The sequence below is a fragment of the Eptatretus burgeri genome, chromosome 8 (genome assembly GCF_056783735.1).
Source record: "Eptatretus burgeri isolate ZD-2024b chromosome 8, Ebu_testis_v1, whole genome shotgun sequence".
Lineage (NCBI taxonomy): Eukaryota > Metazoa > Chordata > Myxini > Myxiniformes > Myxinidae > Eptatretus > Eptatretus burgeri.
In genome coordinates this window covers 67988129-68002995 of record NC_140968.1, presented here as the reverse complement: position 1 = coordinate 68002995, position 14867 = coordinate 67988129, and the positions used below count along the sequence as shown (strand labels likewise).

The 14867-nt window shown below is 32.3% G+C and overlaps 1 long non-coding RNA gene across 1 annotated transcript; it reads left to right on the top strand.

Moving 5' to 3' along the window:
• Window positions 1-17: 17 nt before the first annotated feature.
• Window positions 18-3244, top strand: LOC147021952 (uncharacterized). The gene is made up of 3 exons (XR_015061017.1): window positions 18-1050; window positions 1148-1312; window positions 1410-3244. It is a non-coding gene; the product is annotated as an uncharacterized LOC147021952 (long non-coding RNA).
• The last annotated feature ends 11623 nt before the right edge of the window (window positions 3245-14867 follow it).

Genomic DNA, 14867 nt, shown 5'->3' with positions numbered 1-14867 from the left:
ATATATATACATATAAGTAGGGTAAGAATACTGATTCTGGCTCACTTTTCCCCATGTAAATGAATGGGGGATTTTCAGCGATTTATATTTTTTTTCCTTAAAAATAAACCCCCTTTTTATCCCAAGGTATATTTATTTGTCTCCCCTTTTAACTTGGAGGTTGAACCTCATTGAATTGAACACCTGAGGGTTGAACAGCTCACTCATTGAACCTATAAAGATTTGTTCATTCTCAAATTCCTTCAATAGTTTAATTTTCTTTGCACAATAATCTTCATCTAAAATATTGACAAACAAAACATTTGAATCTTTATATTTTTTAAGATACCCCATTTGTGCCATTACGAAATGATAAACTTCTCTTAATGCTCTTGTTTGACCACCTCCTGAGCCACAGGTTATTTTTTGTTAAGCCCCGCCCACTTTCCTAAGCTCCGCCCACTTTTGCTAAGCTCCGCCCACTTTTCATAAGGTATTTTTTTCTAAGCCACGCCCACTTTTCCTAAGCCCCACCCACTTTTGCTAAGCTCCGCCCACTTTTCATAAGGTATTTTTTCTAAGCCACGCCCACTTTTCCTAAGCCCCGCCCACTTTTGCTAAGCTCCGCCCACTTTTCATGAGGTATTTTTTCTAAGCCCCGCCCACTTTTCCTAAGCCCCGCCCACTTTTGCTAAGCTCCGCCCACTTTTCATAAGGTTTTTTTCTAAGCCACGCCCACTTTTCCTAAGCTCCGCCTACTTTTGCTAAGCCCCGCCCACTCTTACATCATTTCCAGTTCATCTCTGACTCACAAAGAAATCACTAGAAAATTACAGGATGTTATGGTTTTGAAAAATTTCCCAATGAAGGCTTGCCTAGGCTTGCCCAGTGAATTTCCAAAGGAAACCACACCCACCAGTCTTTCTCTATAAAAGCTTCAAACCCAGGCTCCATTTTAAACATTTGTTCTTGCTGGCAATGGTGTTCTGTGTGCTTGTCTCAAACTCTCTGTCTTCTATGGAACTATACCTTCAAGTTGATGAACTGGATTCAAACCTCTTATCTATTGAGGTAAGATTTTTTATTTTCCTATTTTCAAACTTTGATTGAAGCATACTCATTTAATAATTAAATAACTTAATTAATACATTATTATTTTCTCTCACAGGAAATTGTATCTGAAAATACTGCTTTTGCTACAACTTGTGGGGAAATTGTTGGCTTGGTTGAAGACCTTGAGTGGGATGACTTTGGTGTTCCTTGGAACTCTCTGTCTTCTATGGAACTAAACCTTCAAGTTGATGAACTGGATTCAAACCTCTTATCTATTGAGGTAAGATTTTTTATTTTCCTATTTTCAAACTTTGATTGAAGCATACTCATTTAATAATTAAATAACTTAATTAATACATTATTATTTTCTCTCACAGGAAATTGTGTCTGAAATACGAAATGAAAATACTGCTTTTGCTACAACTTGGGGGAAATTGTTGGCTTGGTTGAAGACCTTATGAGCGACCAAGACCCACAGAACGAGTTCGTCCTTGATGACCCAACCAAAGAGTTATACCTTGGAGACCAGCAAAATCCTGAAAAAGAGTTTTACAGCAATAGTACTCATTGTGAGTTATCAAGACAATACCCACTGAACAAGTTATACCTTGATGAGCCAGAATACAAGTTTTACCTTGGAGACTCACAAATTTTGAAAAAATCAAGAAATGAGTTCTGCCTTGATGGTTTAAATAACTACCTTGGAGACTCAGGAAAAGGGTTCTGCCAAGATGGTTCTAAATATGGGGCCTACCTTGGAGACTCACAAATTTTGAAAAAATCAGTAAATGAGTTCTGCCTTGATGGTTTAAATAACTACCTTGGAGACTCAGGAAAAGGGTTCTGCCAAGATGGTTCTAAATATGGGGCCTACCTTGGAGACTCACAAATTTTGAAAAAATCAGTAAATGAGTTCTGCCTTGATGGTTTAAATAACTACCTTGGAGACTCAGGAAAAGGGTTCTGCCAAGATGGTTCTAAATATGGGGCCTACCTTGGAGACTCACAAATTTTGAAAAAATCAGTAAATGAGTTCTGCCTTGATGGTTTAAATAACTACCTTGGAGACTCAGGAAAAGGGTTCTGCCAAGATGGTTCTAAATATGGGGCCTACCTTGGAGACTCACAAATTTTGAAAAAATCAGTAAATGAGTTCTGCCTTGATGGTTTAAATAACTACCTTGGAGACTCAGGAAAAGGGTTCTGCCAAGATGGTTCTAAATATGGGTCCTACCTTGGAGACTCACAAATTTTGAAAAAATCAGTAAATGAGTTATCCTTAAGAGACTTTGTAAGTTGGTTTTACTTTGAATACTTGAAATGTGGGTTCTGGATTGATAACTCACAATGTGATACATATCTTGGAAACTCAACGGGAATGTGGTTATACCTTGAAGACTTGGAAAGTTGGGTTTATGTTGGACACTTGAAACTTTTTGGGGGCTTTTATTTATTTATTTATTTATTTATTATTATTATTATTTTATTTATTTATATTTTGGAGACTTTTGGAGTTGCTATCACTCTTTGGGATCTAAACCTATCGATGTAGTTCTTTGTCGGATGGTGCTTGATGGGAGCAAGATCAAGAAAGTTCTGGGAAGAAAGTGCAGGCTTACTCCCTCTTTCTACGTCATCAAACCTGAAAGCCTTAAAAGACAGAATTGGAAGAAGAAAAAAAAAAAACGTAAAAATATATATATATAGGTGGAAATCTCATTTTGAAAAAGACATTGTGTTGGGCGAGGATTGAGTTGGGGTTGAGATTTTGAATGTGAGGGTTGGGGTTGAGATTTTGAATGTGAGGGTTGGGACACACACACATACACATCAACAAACAAAAGTTAAGCCTTGACTATTCAGTTGAGGATTCTGTGTTTGGGGTTCACAGATCTAAGAACGTCCCCCTTGACACACATTATATACTGTTATACACCTCGGACTTGGCCCTCGAGTGTCCACAACGGTGTATAGTAGGAGGGAGTGAAGCGCCAACCTATTGCTCCCATTGCACACACACACACAAACAAAAGTTAAGCCTTGACTATTCAGTTGAGGATTCTGTGTTTGGGGTTCACAGATCTAAGAACGTCCCCCTTGACACACATTATATACTGTTATACACCTCGGACTTGGCCCTCGAGTGTCCACAACGGTGTATAGTAGGAGGGAGTGAAGCGCCAACCTATTGCTCCCATTGCACACACACACACAAACAAAAGTTAAGCCTTGACTATTCAGTTGAGGATTCTGTGTTTGGGGTTCACAGATCTAAGAACGTCCCCCTTGACACACATTATATACTGTAATACACCTCGGACTTGTCCCTCTAGTGTCCACAAAGGTGTATTATATGCTTAGTTTTGTCTTTTGTAATTCCTGTGAATAAAATGAACCTAAAATCTCTTCCCTTCCAAATCATATATTTTATAAGTCCAAGGAACTGTATCTATTACATCAACAATTTTAAAAAGTTCTTTCGTCCATCGTTCAGTAAAACCCTTTTCAAAATGAGATTTCCACCTATATATTCTTACGATATCACCAACTTTGAACTTAGGTTTTCTGACATTAATCTCTTTTTCATATTTTAATTTTGTAAATGTTTCTGATGGCTTCATATTCGTTGACGTGTGAATCGTGTCATTATACTTATCCACAATATCCTGAATAAAAGATAACCATTGTTGTGAACCGAGTTGTGTGAATTTTTTATATAGTCTCTCTTTTAAGGTACGATTAAAACGTTCAACAACAACTGCCTTCCCTTCATTAAAGGTACTGTATAATGTAATACTGTTATTTTTTAAAAAATTCATAAATGTCTTGTTATAAAACTCTCTACCCTCATCAGTCCACAATTTCTTAGGTTTTCTCTTACTTTTATTAAATATCTGTTGAAAAGCTAACATAAGAGTATTACCTGTTTTGTTTTATAAAGGGACAACCCACGCATATCTACTCCTCAAATCAATAACGGTTAAAGCATACTTGTACCCCTTATCATTATTGAGTTCAATCAAATCAGCAGACCAGATATAATCAACTTCCTTGGAATAAACTTTCCTTCTCTGAAACTTTGTGAATATTGGTTTATGTAATTCATCAGCTAATTGCTCTTCAGTCTTAATGGCATCATTAGAGCCTATAAGTTTTTTGAATTTCCAAGTCCAAGTTTCAATTTAGCACTAATCATCTTCTTCACGATGAACCTATCAACTTTTTCTCTCAAGGTTGGATTTTGTATCAGAGACAAATTATATAACATTTCTCTATCGGCTTCATGCTTTTCTTCCAACGTTGTGGTATTCCCATAATCAATATCGTGTCTCATGCACACTTCATCAACTCTATTGATTGGTTTACTCCAGGATTTAGGATTGTCTGCCTCATCTAATCTTTTATCCAAGTTTGTGCCTGGACCACAGAAAGAATACCCTGGAAGATGTAATTCCCCTGGTATTCCAGTAGTTGTAAATTTACTTCCTGATAAAAACTTTTGTATATCTCCTCCGAGTTTGTGTTTGGAGATAAATTGATTTTTTTGAACCACACACCGAACATATACCTTTTTGTATAACCCTGTTATTTTTACTTTTAATATATGAAATATTTTTAGTATTAGTTTTCTTTTTACATTTGAGACAATAACTCATTTATTTATGAGAAAAATTTCTGCAGAGTGCAAAAACCTTTTTAGTTTCCAACATGCACATTTGAATCTTAATTTTTAAAACATAAAGAATCCTTAGAAATGCCTTCACTCTCTCCTCCATTTATTTAAGAAAAAACTTGAATTAAAATACATGTCTTCTCGATGTCGATAGTCTTGTCGAAAGTATTGTAAATAGACTTTTTAATTCTTTGTATTCCTCCCTGGTGAGATAAGTTAATTTCTTTAATACCTCTATTCTTTTTTGAATCTCACTGGTTTCCATATTTTGATATTTATTCATTCTCTCTCTTTCCTCCCTCTCTCTCTTCTCTCTTTCCTCCTTCTCTCTCTCCTCCTCCTCCTTTTCCTCCTCTTCCCTCTCTTCTTCAACTCCTTCCTCATCCCTTACTATACTTGAATCGTTTACACCCCATAGAATATTATACATATATTCATCAGGATTTCTTGTTATTCCTGTATCCAAAATAATTTTTTACAACAGGATACCAATAAAATTTCTTTTGAATTTCTAAAAGAGCCTTACCTTTTCTTAACCTTATAATTTTTTCATTATTTAACATTCTAATTAAATCTAAAGTTGTCGGTTTATCAACATCAGCATAATGCCAATCTTTTATTGAAAATACCTCATTCTTATGTTGTAGAACATATTTATTAAAATACCGAATACCCTTTTCTTGAAGGTATGCTTGAACACAGAAATGATAATTTTCTTGAAGCCTTCTTGCTGTCATTTATGTATTAGAAATATATGTTAGAATAATATTATGGCACGAAACACCTCCCCATCTTCCCATAGTTAAATCATTTTGTATTTCCTTACTTATTATATATAATCCTGTTTTTTCTGTTTTCATGAGATAAACAAGGGCAAAACCATTATTATATTTACCCTTATTAAATTCTTTTATTTGTTGTTTACTAATCGTGGCTCCACAAAACTCATTCTCGATACCAAGTGGATAATATTCTTCCTTACGAGACTGATTTAATTGTTCCAGGTCTTCGAGGTTAATTTTAAATGACCAATTATACCCTAAATCATTCATATCATACCCCCATTGTTCTATTCTCATACAAACGATACGCCCTTCTTTATAAAAATTTATTTTAATTCGAACTGTGAATTCTGTATGACCTGGAGATAATATCAACACTTCTGTATCTTTAGAATACACAGCCGTTTTATTTAAGTATATATATTGTGATAAATCGCTTAATCTCACCAAGTCATTCGCGTCAGTCGGGCTTGGATAATTTTTTAATTTATAAACATTTTTCATGTTAATATTTTTGTTTATATTATATTTATGTCGTTCAGCCTGTGCCTTTGTGTAATAATTTGATAAATCAATATCCAGTTCTTGAGATACACCAAAGATAGAACCATCTTTACCAACATAAGTCATTTATATTAGATTAAAAATAATATCATAAAATTTTTTATTTTTGTTGAGTTGAAATAACACATATAGACATAATTGACCACAACACTTGGAATTTAATTCTTGGACTTGAAATGTTTGATAAACACCATTCTGTAAGAATTTTATGACTTCAACAGGTGGTGGAAGACCAAAACTATCAAAATAATATTTGTCTTGACTATTAAAAATACAAACCCAATGAGAACCGTTCCCATCATTATCTTCTAAGTTCATAATAATATTCTTTGTATGTTTCGACACATTTGTTAATTCATCTCTCATACAAATAACCACATTATGAATTTTTAATTTCTTACAATATTTGGCAAGTTGTAAATTTGATGTTGTATTCTTTCCAAATTCTTTCAACCACTCATCAATGCTCATTTATTTATTAGAAAGATATAATCCATTACCTCTTTTCGTTAATTTTACACCTGCTTGTGCTATAGAAGAAAGCATATCTCCAACTAACAATCTCGCTTTATCAGGCAGACCTTCAAGTTTTTCAGCAAAATCTACAATTACACCACTTCCACTAATTTGTTTCTCCAACTCTTTGTTATGTCTTTCCAATTCTTTTGAGCCTGGAGTTGAGCCTTCCTTTCGTTGGCAGTTTTGACCGCTGTTGAAATACCACCCGTCAATGCTCCAACCGCACTTAAACCAGCAAATAAAGGAATTAGAAATGGGAGAAATCCTCCACTCGTCTCTCTTATTGAATATTTTTTCAACATTGGTTTTGTCATTTTAATTTTAAGTGAGTCAGTGTCATTCAAGATTTTAACCTGTTCTCTTGTGAGCAAAACATCAATTCTTACTGCTCCTTTTCTCTGAATTGTATTAACGTTAATCGTACAAGGCTTTTGATTTTGAACACAAGATGATAGTTTATGAAGATTGATTTGATTAACATATACCCCAGTTGGTACTTTGCCACTCATTTATTTAACAAAAAATTATGTGAGACTAATCATCACACCATTATCTGTATTAATCTGCAATTCTGTTTCTTCCAAAAGCAAACAATATGTATCAACTTCTTCACTCTCTCCTCTTTCAATGTATAGGGAAGTATCCACTCGATTAGACTTTATAGTTTCTTTTTGAGCGCTCAGGTCAAACGTATAGATTGTATACAAACTTTTAAATGCTGTCATATCCAAAATAGGTTCTTTATTTCCATTACTTTCACACACCTTTTGGTAAGACTTGTATGCTTCAGCAAAATCATTTTTCCCAATTAATTTCCAATCTATCTCGTGGATAAAATGTTCCATCTAGAGAAACGCGAAGTTGTTTCACCTTAGCATTATCACTCAATGCATTATTCTTATCAGTCGCAGTATCACCATCTGGCTTTTTAAAAATCATCCACAGATATCGTGGCTTTCCTTCCAGAACACCCAAATTCCACGTGTAAGTAGTTTGATTGAGTTTAACGTGTTGACATCTTCTTTTGAGGTATGATACACTGAGTGGTTTTTTTGAGTTAAGTCTTCGATTCAACATCTCTTCTGTTTTAAGATTAGGAGTATATTCACTGATATACCAACTCATCTCCTCAATTACAAATTTATTCTGATCACCAAAAGCATTACCAACACCAAAAAGCAATCTATTTTCATTATCATTCCTTTGTAGTTGAAATCTAATTTTAAGACCATACAGAACTTTATCATAATCACAAAATCCAAATATACCTTTAAGAGGAACTGCCACAGTAAAACTATTTTCTGCTTTTGTATCATCATTATACATTCCTTTCCTTTGAATATATCCAGGGTCTGTGTTTGTTCCCGTTGACATATCAGGAATAAAACCTTCGACAGACCCCTTTCCCATTCTATCACTGAATGTATAGAGTGTAAATTTCATCATTTCAGATACAGCAGAGACATAATCAACCGCTTCAACTTCTTGTGTTCCAATATACAATCGCACACTATCAAACATTTTCCAGAAGAAATCATTTACAAGTGTAGCGTTTGTGTTATTCCCAGCCTTAGTGAATTTAAATTTACACAACAAGAAACTTTCGGAGAGATTCAAATAGGTTTGTTGATTATTTATTTCAAAACTTTTTGTACCATTTGTATTCCAGTCTGTTCCAGTTATTGCATTTACCTTGAAGTAATCTTCTTTTTTAGTGGAGTTTGAGATAATAATAGTATCATCCAAATCATAGATACTATCAATTGCTTCCATACTTGTATTTATTTAGGAAAAAGATGTTAAAACTTTTGAAACCCTGATCCAAGTATTTGAATTATTTTCTGTCGTTCTTGGGGGGACAACTGAGTTTTACCTTTCTTAATTTCTTTTATTGCTTGTAATTTATGAGATTCTTTCTGAGCATCTTTTATACTCTTTACAGCACCTGCTACATTTCCCACAGCAGAAGCAGTTGAACCAATTAGGTCTTTATGTTTAAGAATAGTTGAACCAATACCCATGAGAGTATCAATTATCCCATCTCCTCTAAATTGATGTCCAACACCCCTTTGTCTCTTAGGTTTATAGTATCCTCTACCAAGATACATACCTTCACCCTTGTAGTACGGGGAAAGGAACATCCCATCCCCTGTAATTATTTTATATTTTCCCAACTCGTGCTTCCTCACAATAACCATCGTATTTATTTATTGAAAAACTTCACGTAGGTGAATTCTGATGGATATAACTTCTCCATTAAAAGAAATCACACGATTATCTTGGTCGGTTATCCTAAAATTTACTCTGTGTATGGTTTTTCCTGACACAGGTAGATAAACCAAATTTTTAGGCTCCATATTGAATTTATAACCAATTGGGGTTGAGTATGCGCTGAATGAAAATATTGTATTTGTTTTTAATCCATCATTATAAGCACCATCAATCAAATCACAGTGAATTAACACCGAATTTATTCCTGAGGATATTTGAATGACATTATCACTGTAAAACGTCCCATTAGTTTCAATCTTTTTTGAGGAGAAACCTAATAACTCTCTAAATGAATTATCAATTGTGAAATCAACCTTGTAGTTATTTTTAACTTTAATCGTTGATTTTGAAGTATGTTTTTGAATGTTTATAACAATATTTTTTGGTTCATCACCCTGTTCTTTCATAAGACGAGCAATTTCGGAAGATATTTGAGAAATCTCGTATGCTCCGGTGAGACTGTTATCGTTTTGTATCCACTTCCCGGATTATAACTAAACTTGTCATTTTTCTCGGTTATATTAAATAAGGTATTATAAGTCTCCATGGACAATAAAGATGCCTCATATTCTTTTGTTGTGTCAAGTTGTAGTGGGTATGGGAATGAAGATGTGTGGTCGCTTGTTGTGAAATTAAAACTCAGGATTGTGCTTCTCATCTTATTTAATATGAGTTAAAATGTCTTTATATTGAGATTTATTAATTATTTTCATGTTCATCAACTGGTCTAAAATGGCTGATGCTTCATTAAAACAATTGTTATTTCCAGCCTTCTTACTGCCGAACAACAATAACAGTCTATTAACTAATTGCGATGGGTCATTTGGAAGAAAACTAATACCTGAACCAAGGATACTTAAAGCCTGAATAATGTGTTTCTCCTTCTCATTCTTCCTACTTTTACCAGAAAGAATAACCTTATAATTTAGAGTGTTTAGCAAATCAATATATACTCTATCATCATTATTTTCCATATCCAATGGTTTATCAATATACTTTGATTCATCCCTCACAGTTGAACCTTGTCTTCCATCTTTTGTGAGAAGAAACATTAATCTCGGAGTTAGTTTAACAGGGGGTTGAGCAGAACTTAAGAACCTTAATTCATCATTAAATATCAATACCTTTTCTTGAACAAGATGAAATATTGCTGGTTGTTCTGTTGGAATGAGTCCTGCTTTGGTTTTTGAATCCGCTGAATATTCATTGTTTTGAACAGCATTCACAATATAATCAGGGGTTGATTAATCTCTTCCAGTTGTTGAAATAAACCTTCATCATCATATTCTAATTCTCCTAAATGCTCTAATTCTTCCTCTGTCATTTGACTGAAATCTTTTAACATTTGAAGCTTTCTAGGAGTATATTCTACTGTGGGAACTGTGGAAACATCTTTCATTTTTTCTTGGGAAGTTTTTAAAAGTGGTTTAAAAAATTTCTCTTGTTTGTTTCAAATGCTTCTTCGCCCGTTAGTTTCTGTCTGCGTTTCTTCTTTATGTCTTCCTGTTGTTTTACAACTTTTGAAACCAACTCTTGATGTTCCTTAAATCTTCTTGCTCTTTCTTTTGTATCCATTTATTTATTGTAAAATATCATTTAATGAATTGTAAAGATCAACAGGGAAATTTTCCTTTTCTTCATCATTCAAGTAGATGTGTTCAAATAAATCCTTTTCTTTAAATATTTCATCAAATTCTTTATTAACATTAATGCGAGTTGTAATTTCTTCTTCACTAATCCTTGCATCTCTGCTTTTCATACGTTTGTGTTGAGTTTCTTCATCAACATCAAAACCGAATGATAAAATCTTCACTCCGCTCAGATATTTAATAATTTGTCTCGTTCCTTCTGGATTAGTTTCTAATATCCCAACACCACCAGATTTTAGTTTCTTTAACTCACTCTTACAATGTGAATATTTTGTTGTACCAAGAGAAACCTCCTCAAATATTTGTCCTTCATTCCTCAATCGCATATGTTCCTCCACTGAAATATAGTGATAATCTTCACCTTTTACTTCTCCAGGTCTTATTGCTCTAGTTGTTGTTGATACAATGCGTATCACGGGGTGTTTTTAAGTAAATTTACAATATTCTCATTTGTACTACACAAGAACCTTGATTTATGAAAGTTTTTTCCAGAAGCAGATTTACCCACAAGATTTATAATAATAGTTGTCATTTATATATGTAATTGTTTATAAAACAAAAAATATATCCCTTAATATCTCATCTTGTTTCACAACAATATATTTATATTTTTCAGTCGTGTGCTTCATATAATCCTCAAATTTCTTTTTACTACATAATGTAGAACAATTATCTCTCCAAAAATTATTGATATCTATTGAATTTAACTTGAATAAAATAAAAGTATTAGCATTGTTTCTGATGGAACGACGAGGAAGTTGAAAGTACGATTGACTAAGATAAATACAATTACAAGAAGAATGTCTCCCTCTTGTGTAGTAGCTATCCATTACCGTTTGGTTTCTCTCATTAACACAATCATCAAAGATAACGAGGTTCTTTTTTGATTTATCCAAATCTTGGGGAGACGGTATATCATCCGTTATTATCACTAAGAATACAAGTTATAAGATTTGATTTCTTTTTACATCTCTGTGTATCACAAAATAGTTGAATTATATCTTCAATGTTATAATCATTTAGGTTTTTTTGACGTTTAAATAAACCTATTATATCTTCTTTTTGAAGACCAGCATTAAAACCTTGTGAGAGTAGTTGATACTCTGGTTGAAAACTCGACTTTGTGAAAATTATTAAATTATCATAATCTAAAAAGTTGGGAGTGAGGAGCATTTTTAAAAGTAAGCAGGTTTTTCCACATCCACTTGAACCAACTATGAGACATCTTAATGAATTTGGGAGATTTTTATGGTTGTTAAATTTTATCTTATTTTCCCAAATAGGTAAAAAATCATTCATTTATATATTTGAAAAACAGGTTATTTAATTTATTATTAGCTTTTTAGAAACTCTATATTTTATCCTAAGTTCAGGTTTAATTTCAAGATAATCCATTATTTTATTTATACAATATCTTGTGTTGATATTTCCCTGAAAATTACATCCATGAATAATATACAACAACAATCCTTTGAACATTTCTCTTATACGTTCAGTTTCTTCCCTTGTAAGGAAAGGTGTGTTATCATCCTCATACTTTACATTCATTTCTCTAATCAATCTTGTAAAGTAATTCATTTTTGGTGTAAATCTAAAAGAATTATTTTCCTTTTTATATTTTTTATTATCATTAATTAGAAGATAATCACAGAATATACATTGTTTATAGGCTTTTGACTCTGTGTTTAATCCCCGTCTTTCACACGCAGGACAATTCTCAAATTTGTCATATGGAGAATCAGGAAAGTCTAGCATATTTATAAAGTAAAACTTTACTTAAACTGAAATTCATCTATACTTTCAGTTGTATATTACCATCGATATCGATATACTTTTTTCATTATCAGATTCAACGACAACATTTTTTATATTAAAGGTAATTTTAAAATTATCGTTAACTACTATTGAACGAAATGTCATTTCACCTGATATATTAACATCCTTTATTTCATCAAGATTTACATCTTTAGGGTTGTTGAAAAAAATACAAATTTCTCCTTGCATATTACAGATGGTCTTATCTTTTCTTTCTAAAGCTTCATCCATAAGGTTTTTGTTCTTTAATACTTTTTCTTGTTTCATTGCTTTTTCTAGTTTTGAATATATTACTAGAAGGAGAGGAGAAACTTTTGTTAGAGATACTTTAATTGATGTTCTACCAGGTATACTAAAAGCCCTTCCACTGAAGGAAATTGAAGAACTCATATTATTTACCATAATAGTTTTTATCCAATAGTTGTTATATTTATCTTTGTTCAATTTTACATCCTTGACATATTTCTCAGTATCTTTAACAGATGAAGAGATTGATTGAAACTTGTCTTTTGTGTCTTGAAACATTGTATTTATTAAGTGAAAAAGTTGGAGGATAAAATGTTTTTAAGCACAGATTCACCTATAAATTAAACGAAATTTTCATCAAGAAAATTTTAGTTCAAGCAAAGTTTTATTCTATAAATATGGTGAATACAACGTACTGCGATGTTTGTAATCACGAATATAAACATTATAGAAAACACCTCCGAACCAACAAACACACATTTAATCTATTTCATCAAATATCTCCTCTTGAGTTGGAAAGAAAACATTGTGATATCTGTTCAAAGGATGTTTTGAAGAGTAGTTATAATCAACATCTTCAATCACAAAAACACAAGAAAAATGAGTTTAAAGTAAAGGGAGACTATTATATTAAAAACACTGATGAGGCATTTAAAGGGCATATAAAAATAAGGATTTTTCAATTTGGAGAACCCGGTCCATCATCAATAGCTGAATCAATTGAAATAGTGAAACCCGATATTGAAAAATTTATTAAAAAGACATTAAAAGAAATAAAAACTTTAAAGTTTTATATGGGAGTGAAAATGAATATGAAAAGACAAGATGAAGAACAAACTCCTTATATGAGAACAGATCTTCATTTTATAACATCATTTCAAGATTTTTTGAATAGTGGGGTTTATGAAGAACTATCAAGACAAGAGGAGGATGTTGATAATACAGTGGTAGGAAGTGGATTCAATATTAAAAAAATCATCTTTTTAGATATACACATTCTAAAATCAAACCCTCTTAAAGCTTCTTCTTATATTGAATTACCAAAAGAAATAAAACTAAAGAAGGCAGTTGTTAATATTAAGAACAATGATAATAAATGTTTTCTCTGGTCTGTTCTTGCTCACTTACATCCACCAAAATGTAATTCAGAAAGAGTAAAACAATATATGAAATATGAGAATACCTTGGACATTAAAGATTTTAAATTCCCAATGCCACTAACAGATATTCCTAAATTTGAGAAAAAGAATAATCTTTCTATTAATGTATATGGATTAACGGATACAAACAAAGTTCAAATATTAAAAATTTCAAACAACTATAAAAATGAAGAAACACACATTGACCTTTTATATTTTAGTGTTGGAAAGAATTCACATTACACATACATCAATAATTTATCAAGATTAATCTCTTCTCAGGTATTCAGAACAGCAAACAAAATATATCCTTGTAAGCGATGTCTTAATTCATTTCATACAAAAGAACGATTAGAACAACATTCAAAATATTGTAGTAATCATAAATCAGCTGTAATTACAATGCCTAAACCTGGTGAAAAGATTTATTTTGAAGATTATAATAAATCTATCATGCACCCATTTGTGATATATGCTGATTTTGAATGTATCCTTAAAAAGATAAATACTGCTTCTCCTAATCCAAAAGAACCATATACAAATAAATATCAAAAACATATTCCTTGTGGTTTTTGTTATTATATCAAATCATCTGTTGGAGAAAAGTATAACAAACTTGAACATTATCGTGGAAAAAATGCTTCACAAGAGTTTGTAAAACGATTAGAAAAGGATTGTATAAGACTCACTAAATTAATGGAAGAAACAAATGAACCGATGAAATTAACCAAAGAAGAAAAATTAGAATTTAGAATGAACAATATCTGTCATATTTGTGAGGGGGAAATTAAGGAGTTTAAAGTTAGAGACCATTGTCATCTTACTGGTAAATATAGAGGTCCCGCTCATTCCTGTTGTAATCTTAATTATAAATTACCTTCTTTTATTCCAGTCTTTCTTCACAACAGCGCCAACTATGATACACATCTATTTATAAATGAACTTTCAAAAACACCAGGGAATATTTCTGCTATAACAAACACAAGTCAAAAGTATATTTCATTTTCAAAAATGATATTCACAAAACCTATAACTCGTATTAGGTTTTTAGATTCTTACAAGTTTATGGGAACACCACTAGCCTACCTCGCATCAAATCTAAGCTCCACAGACTCTTTTCCAAATCTTAATTCATTCTTTCCAAAAGAGGAAATTCTCACTAAAGAGGAAATTCAGA